This window comes from Anser anser, assembly GCF_964211835.1.
Source record: "Anser anser genome assembly, chromosome: 2".
Taxonomy (NCBI): domain Eukaryota; kingdom Metazoa; phylum Chordata; class Aves; order Anseriformes; family Anatidae; genus Anser; species Anser anser.
The window spans coordinates 8,014,424-8,022,397 of NC_139721.1; the positions used below are offsets into that span (position 1 = coordinate 8,014,424).

At 42.6% G+C, this 7,974-nt stretch overlaps 1 long non-coding RNA gene across 2 annotated transcripts; it reads left to right on the forward strand.

Annotated features, from left to right (window-relative positions):
• The first annotated feature begins 1,890 nt into the window (after positions 1-1,890).
• On the forward strand, positions 1,891-6,478 carry LOC310895778. 2 transcript variants are annotated; one of them, XR_014580949.1, is made up of 5 exons: positions 1,891-2,041; positions 3,726-3,760; positions 4,293-4,337; positions 4,668-4,769; positions 5,923-6,478. It is a non-coding gene; the product is annotated as an uncharacterized lncRNA (long non-coding RNA). The 2 variants fall into 2 exon arrangements; XR_014580950.1 differs by having other exon boundaries at positions 1,897-2,041; positions 4,668-6,478.
• The last annotated feature ends 1,496 nt before the right edge of the window (positions 6,479-7,974 follow it).

Here is a 7,974-nt window from a genome sequence, read left to right on the forward strand (position 1 = left end):
ATATCTCAGATAAGCAAAGAGGACATGATCGTAAGAACATCCTTAATGCTGGACCAGGCTGCAGAACGCAGCTGGTTTACGTGAGCCACAAGTCAGGGATGCTGCAAACTGCCTTAATGCCCTCTTCAGCCAAATCCCCCAAAACTTCGCTCCCCAACCTGCAGTTATTTAGATGCTGCTGTTGCTTCCAACAAGCTGACAGAGATCATAGCCAAAGAAGTGGCATGACAGAGGGCTGTCCTCAGACCATCTCCCATCTTTTGTGGTCATCCTCCAAATGGATTTCTGTGGAGGTTTAAGGCTGCTGGAAGCCTGGAGTCCTCACTCAGATGATGTTCCTGAGGCACTGCCCAAATATCAAGGGTGGATGAACTTCCAGAGCAGCCATGAGCATGACAGCTTGGGTCCTGCCCCACTTCTGGATGGATGCGTTGCCAAGAGGACTATTAACTGCCTCAGCCACGCTGTCCTTCGGGTAACACAGGGACAGTCCTGGATGCCCTGCCAGTCCCATGGTATAAAAGCCATTCAGTCCAACCTGGAGAGCACTTTTACAGTCAACAGCAGTAGTCAGTAAAGCATATTTATCACTGTGGAGTCACATATATTTTGCTGCAAGAAAAAACATATTCCTATGTTTTATTCCTAAAACAGATGTTCCTATTACTTTTCCCTTGTTTTGAGGAAAGTAGTAATAACAAATAATAATAATAATAATAATAATAATAATAATAATAAAACACAGCATTTAAGAATGACCTATTCACATTGCCTTGATTTATTCTTCCCTGGAGTTCAAGGGACTCCTTGGGCCAGAGGCTCTGCATCTGGCTACAGAAAGTAATTTCACTCAAACTTCCAATGTGTCCCATTCACAGAAGATATTTTGACTACAAATATGTAAGAAACATCAAGAAGGGAACTAATGAATCAACTAATGAGTCAATCCTGAAGCAAGCAAAGAAGCTGTAAAAGGGCTATTAATGTAATACTAAGTTTAATTAGGCTACAAAATAGCATTGCACTGCCTTCGATTAATGCTTGTTACAATGTCTTGTCTGCCAGCCCAGATCCCAAAACTGCTTCTCCTGTGCATAAATATTTATTGGCTATATGATATTGTATATAAAGAGTCTGGGGAACAGGGAGAAGAAAAAGCACAGGGAGGTCAGGAAACACAGGTGTGGATTTCACCAAGCAGTCGGCACTTGGCACATGAGTTTAGTAAGGTGGACCCATCAAAGCCTTTTATCTGAATGAATCATTTTAATGACGGCACTTTAGCAATCTCCATATTTATCTTGTGCACCATCTTTCAGGATAAGTCCCTTACTATCCCCAAAGCAAACAGGAAGCAAATTATCAATTCTGTCTTCCTTTTGGCTTCTACTTTCTTTGAGAGCACTGTGAAGATGTCCCAAAGCCTACATTATCAGTGAATTAAAGATACCAGCGTAGCTTTAGGAAAATCCTTAGAGACAGCATCACCGCCCCTTCTAATCCTGGTGAAGGGTGCTGTCAGGATGGTAGCAAGGAGACACAGTGAATGAAGCATCTCAGAGGTCCTCTTGCCTTCTGCAGACAGGCAGACATTGCAAAACAGCCCTTGGGCTGCTCTGCAGAAGCACGGATATCAAACTGCTCAACCTTATCTATTGCAGGCACCAGGGAATGGCATGTCCTCGCTTGTCTGCCTTGTCTCTCAGGTGCCTCTGCGTGTTTCTTTGCAACATCACAGGGACAGCTGAGGAGTGATGGCAATTAATAGTTTTGAAAACTTTGACTGAGAAAGAAAATAACATCAAACTCACCTGAATACCGCTAATGAGTTTGTCTCAAACAGGTGACCCAGGGATATCAAACACTGCAGCTCTTCAAATACATTTTAAAATCACTGTAAGACTGGAAGTGGATTTTGTTAGTTTATTGCCTTCAATTTTTAGCTTAAGTTTTTATTTTTCTTGCATATAGCATCACTTGATGATCCCCAAAGTTTAGGATACACACCGTGCACAATAAAATCCACAGCAAATATAATCAGGTAAGTCATTAACATGGGTGCTTATGCATCTTTACTAATAAATCACCGCTCCTTACCTCAAAGACTTTAACCTATATATAGATAAAAAAGTCTTCTCAGATCATTTTCTCCTCTGATAAATGGAGTCATTAAATATCAAAGGTTTCAATGTTTATCTACTGTAACATTTCTGCCATTGTGCTTCTGTAAATTGGATGCCAATAGGACTCATGACTTTAACAAGCTGCAAATCTTCCCTCGTGATGTTACCCTTTATAGAGATATCAGAATGTGTTTTCTTTGCTCTTGCTTGTAGAAATTCTTGTTGACTCTTCAAATATTGTGGCTGACTTCAGAAAGGAGTTATATGGGGGGGACAAAAAAAAAAAACACACATTTTTCTTTTGGTGCATTTTGGCATATTTCAACACACTGCCCTGAAAACAGACTGATGGGCATTGCCACTTTTTCCCTCTGTGGTTTTGGTTCTGATGGTAGTTTATTTATACTGAAGGTTTGTCTATAATGGGAGATTAGCTTTGATCTCAGCAAGCCATCTTCCCTTGTCCTTTAAGACAAATCCCCATTGCCGAGTGAGTGCTGGTGTGATGGGAATCAATACATTTGATCCTTCAAATACTATTGCTCTCCTAGTAAATACTATGTACACTACCTGTGCTGATCTAGCACTTTCTTGCAGACCCTTGCACAAAATCCTGCTGTGAGCTGCATCCTCCAATACCAAGTTACACATACTCAGTATATGTCCTGAAGGCACGTGCTAGTTTTTGATACATAGGTTGGTAATGGCCGTAGCATAACTCCTTTGCCCTACTGAGACCTGGGCTAATCTCCAGTACAAACCACCGGTGACATTTTCAATGGCATTCAAATGACACTTTTTAAAGGCTTTAAATCTTTATGGGTACTGACTTAATTGGTCAATATGTAAAAACTTTTATTGTTATAGCTACACACATAGAAACCTGTAATAGTTTGGCTCTCGGTGACTTTGGAATTCATATCTTATCTCTAAAAATGAAAGGCACTGACAAGCTCTAGTATCAGTGAAAGCCTGATACTGTGCTTTAAGTTTGTAAATTCAATAGCTGATTTGATAACTTGACCTAGGAACCAGTAAAGAGATTCACATGAATTCCCATTACCATCCCCATGCGTATCAGTTCTTCTGTCCTTTCACTATCTTCTTTTCAAAAAATGTCAGATTCTAACCTCTGTACTAAATACTCTATCATCACTCATTCTCTACTCTGTCTTTTCTGATTAAAATCTATTTATTATATCTATGGAAAACAATTTTGTCAAGATCCATCCACAAATACAGAGAACAAACTGCTAACACTAGAATTGAAGGTAAGATAGAACAATTATTTTTCTCTTGCAGCTGTTGATTTATTTTCCAAAATATATTCTCTTATTTCAGTTTTGGCAAAGTGTTCCAGCTGACTTATGTACGTGTGTGTGTGTGTATTTATGTATATATGTATATAATAATTGACTATTAATAAGTTTCTCTTCTTTCCTGTCATCATAGGTTATAACAGCCTCACAGGCTGTAGGATAAAAATGTTCAGTTCAGATCCTCTAGAATAACACCCCAACTGTAAAACAACAGTGCTCCATATTTTCCGTTTTGCTGAAGTCGGTCTATTCTGCATAAAACATTTAATTTTTTTTTTACTAGCACAGCAACAGGAACCCAAATGGCTTACTGCCCAGGTGAGTCTCTGAGTATCTGACACTGTTGATCCCTTTCTTCCTTTCCTTCCCCTGTTTTCTAGATCACGGAATAATTACCTAATTTGTGCAAAAAACAATGTTATTAAGAGAAATAGTAAAAAGAAAACAGATTGCAAATGCATCAACAGTATCCTGGGAGATGTGATCCAAGGAGCAGGTGAAACCTAAAACATTGTTTAAGCTGGCTTTTTATATCACTCTCTGTTGATTATATTATCATAAATGATATAACTACATTAGTAATATTATTATATTACTGTCTGTAGATTGGCACATGTACATGAGGGTACAGGTTATCTGGAAATCCGGGCTATTCCATGGGGTCCTCTGTGATGGACACCATGGGCACCTTTCCTACCTGCCACTGGGCGTGCTGGTGGAAGGGAATGTGGTGGACTGGGATTCTCTCTCAGAAGGACACACTGCGAGGTTGCACAGGTGCAGAAGCTCAGCCCGGTTATTATGACAGTTCCCTGTAACATACATTCACGCTTTCACTTGCTCTCTGCAGATACAAGGCAAACTGAGATTGAAACACAGGCGATGGCCACACTGAGTAAGTTTCTGGAGATAAAATGACCCAGGAAATAAGGTGATTTGTGACCCCTTTTGGGAAGTGGCAGTTGGCATTAGCTAAGCCTGACATGTCCACTGATGCCCTGATGAGCAAAAAGTGATAATATGTTGTTCTGTTTATCTGGGGAGATAGGCAATGAGATAGATAGGCTGTAAAAACTGTTAACAGCTACAATGCTGTTGCTGGCAATTCCATCCTTACCCAAAAGTGTATCAGAGGCTAAGTCAATATTTGGACAGTCTAAGCCCGTTCATTACTACCTTCTGTAAACCCCCAAAAGCAACATTAATGCATTTACTTTTTCCTCAGTGATTTAAGAAAAAAGAGAACAGAAACATGAAGAGGTTTCTCACACGCTGTATGCTGCATTCGAACTCCATGAAGGAATTCTGTCCTGGTTAACCACTACAGGTCATCATCCATTGTCAACCTTTCCTTGAATCCTTCACCAACCTTTCCTTGAATCCTTCACCAACTCAGATTAGAGAACAAAAAGAGAGAAAAACTAAGGATAGGAAATTGAAAGGGTTTGTGAGCTACAGCTGCCGGAGCATCCTGGAGGCACAGAACAAACACCTCAGCACCACCTAAATTGCCCTTCTGATGCTTGTGTCTGAGCAGGCCATGTGTCTGAGTGGTCCCCTATAGATGTTTCCAACAGCTACAAAGGGACTTTGGATCAATGTGAATGACTTCACTAGACGTAACTCATGTAAATGGGTTGAATTCTGCCTCTGCCCAGCTCTAACCCCAACTGGACTGTCACTGAGATGAGACAAACTTCCCTTGCTTTATCCTTATCTGCGACAACCTCTAGGGACCTCAGAGATCCCAACAGCATTTCTTCTTTTGATCTTCTTCCTTCTTTTCAGTACCTTTCTAGTCTTTATTCTGACCCCTAGGTTCTTGGATTAGTTGGACATTAGTTCTTTTCCTAAAGATGACAGGCAAGACTTGCTGTTGGGACAGGAAATGGCAAAACCTGCTAAATTCTGCTCTCAGAACCACAAATTTTGAATAACTGTCCAGTACTGTAGACACTTGTTCATGTTATGGTTAGTCCTACATGGCTCAGAGCAGTGCTGTGCATACCCAAGCCATACCAGGACATGCCAGCTCACATACTGAAAGCAGCCTAGTCATGCTAGTGATGTCTTTCACCCAGGCAGTTAATCCTCCTGAAAAGCAAGATAAATTAGGCAGGAAAGCCTGGCTGTCTTACTCAGAACTGTTGCAGTATCTTTATGTGTTACTGCACTGCTCTGTGTAGATACCCTTTGACTTACAAGCTTCATTTACTTCACTAAAATTAATGCATCAGCATGCAGTTACTATGGTGATGTGGGCTACCTAACTATCTTAGGCTACGTCCATACTCATGTGTGAGCTGGTTCTTGCTGTGTCTGAAGTTTGCTGGCACCTGACCATAACCAGACTGCAAGCCGAACTGTAAGCATGGCTGGATGAGCAGGGGATATGAATATAACTTAAATAGGGAATTTTGCTTTTCAGTAGTTAAGTAATTGGGTGTCCCTATGTACCTATGTGCTCCATGTGCCTATAGGGGACAACCACAAAAAGACCTCTGATGAAGAAAGCAGAGACACGTCCCCTGTATCCCAGCTCCATTGCTTGTGCACCAGTGTATGCTGCTTTCATTTCACCAGGCTCCTGCCTTAACACGGGAGGTAAGGGTGCTTCTGGGTTTTACTCTCAACTGGAAAAGACAAGACTTCAGAGAAGATGGAATTAACCCAACGGCAAGATCCTCAAAGTCTCTGGAATAGCTGGGATGATGAGGCATCCTGTATCTCCAGGACTTCATGAGATTTAACAGATGCACAATAGTTATATTGGCCCTCCGCATTATAGGGCTCAAACTGTAAGTACCATAAGCAAGAAGAAGACGTCCAAGGGCTTTGATGATCTGTTTGTGGCTAGGAAAAAGGTGAACATAATCAAAACCATGATTTGCTCTTAGTCACCTCCTCAGCTACCGACGGTGTCTGGCTTTACTCTGCTGCTTGTTCATAGTCCCTGGAGTCTCAGATACCCGATCATTGCTATGGTGATTTTATTTCACTGAACCTCTTCTTTAGAAATAAATCTTTGTCCACTGATGGCTTAGTCAGCAATTTGCTTGCCTGATGCAGCTCACTAAGACACATGGCACTGTAGCATATTCTGATAAAGAACAGAGATGCTCTGATTTTCTGTAATGAGGAGAGTCTCCCTGCTATGATGGCACAGAGGTGTTTACTCTATTTGGAGATTAGAGGACATCTGTAGAGCTTCCTACTGACAGCAGTGTTGCTGCAGCAGGCTGTTTGCAGAAGCACCCTATCATTACCCAAACTATCATTACCCAGTGACATAGACAATGGGATCGAGTGCACCCTCAGCAAGTTTACAGACAAACCAAGCTGAGTGGTGCAGCTGATACAACAGAAGGAAGGGATGTCATCCACAGGGACCTGGACAAGCTTGAGAAGTGGGCCCATCTGAACCGAATGAGGTTCAACAAGGCCAAGCGCAAGTTGCTGCACCTGGGTCAGGGCAATCCCAGACGTGAGTACAGACTGGGAGAAGAACTCATTGAGAGCAGCCCTGCAGAGAAGGACTTGGGGGTTGTGGTGGATGAAAAACTCAACATGAGCCAGCAGTGTGTGCTTGCAGCCCAGAAGGCCAACTGTGTCCTGGGCTGCATCACCAGAGGGGTGGCCAGCAGGGGAGGGAGGTGATTGTGCCCCTCTGCTCTGCCCTTGTGAGGCCCCACCTGGAGTGCTGCGTCCAGGTCTGGGGCCCCCAGCACAAGACAGATATGAATCTGTTAGAGGGGGTCCAGAGGAGGGCCACAAAGATGGTCAGGCCAAGAAAGCTGGGGATATTCAGCCTGGAGAAGGCTCCGGGGAGACCTCATTGCAGCCTTCCAGTACCTTCCAGTACCAGGGAGCTTATAAAAAAGATGGAGAGAGACTTTTTACACAGGTAGAAAGTTATAGGACAAGGGGGAATGGTTTTGATTCTTTTGATTCTTTGATCTGTTTCTGACTTACCTACTGCTTAGGCCTCTAGTCTAGTTTTGGCCAGGATAAAGTTAATATTCTTCCTAGTAACTGGTATGGTGCCGTGTTTAGATTTAAGATGAGAATAATGCTGATAACAGGCTGATGTTTCCGTTGTTGCAGAGCAGTGGTCACCCAGAGCCAAGGACTTTCCAGCTCCTCTTGCTTCCCTGCCAGCAAGGGGCTGGGGGTGCAAAGGGAGCTGCGAGGGGACAGGACCAGGACAGCTGGCCCAGATAGACCAAAGAGATGTCCCACACCATGTGGTGTCTTGCTGTACAATAAAACTGGGAGTTGTCCAGCCGGGGAGGAGGTGCTGCTGCTTGGAGATGGGATGGGCATCGGTTGGTGGGTGGTGAGCAATTGCATTGTGCATCATTTGTTTTGTATATTATTTTTAATGATAATAACTATCATTATTATTGTTATTATTACTATTTTCCCTTCCTTTTCTGTCCTATTAAGCTGTCTTTATCTCAACCCACGACTTTTAACTTTTTTTCTGATTCTCTCCCCCATCCCACTGCGGGGGAGTGAGTGAACAGCTGTGT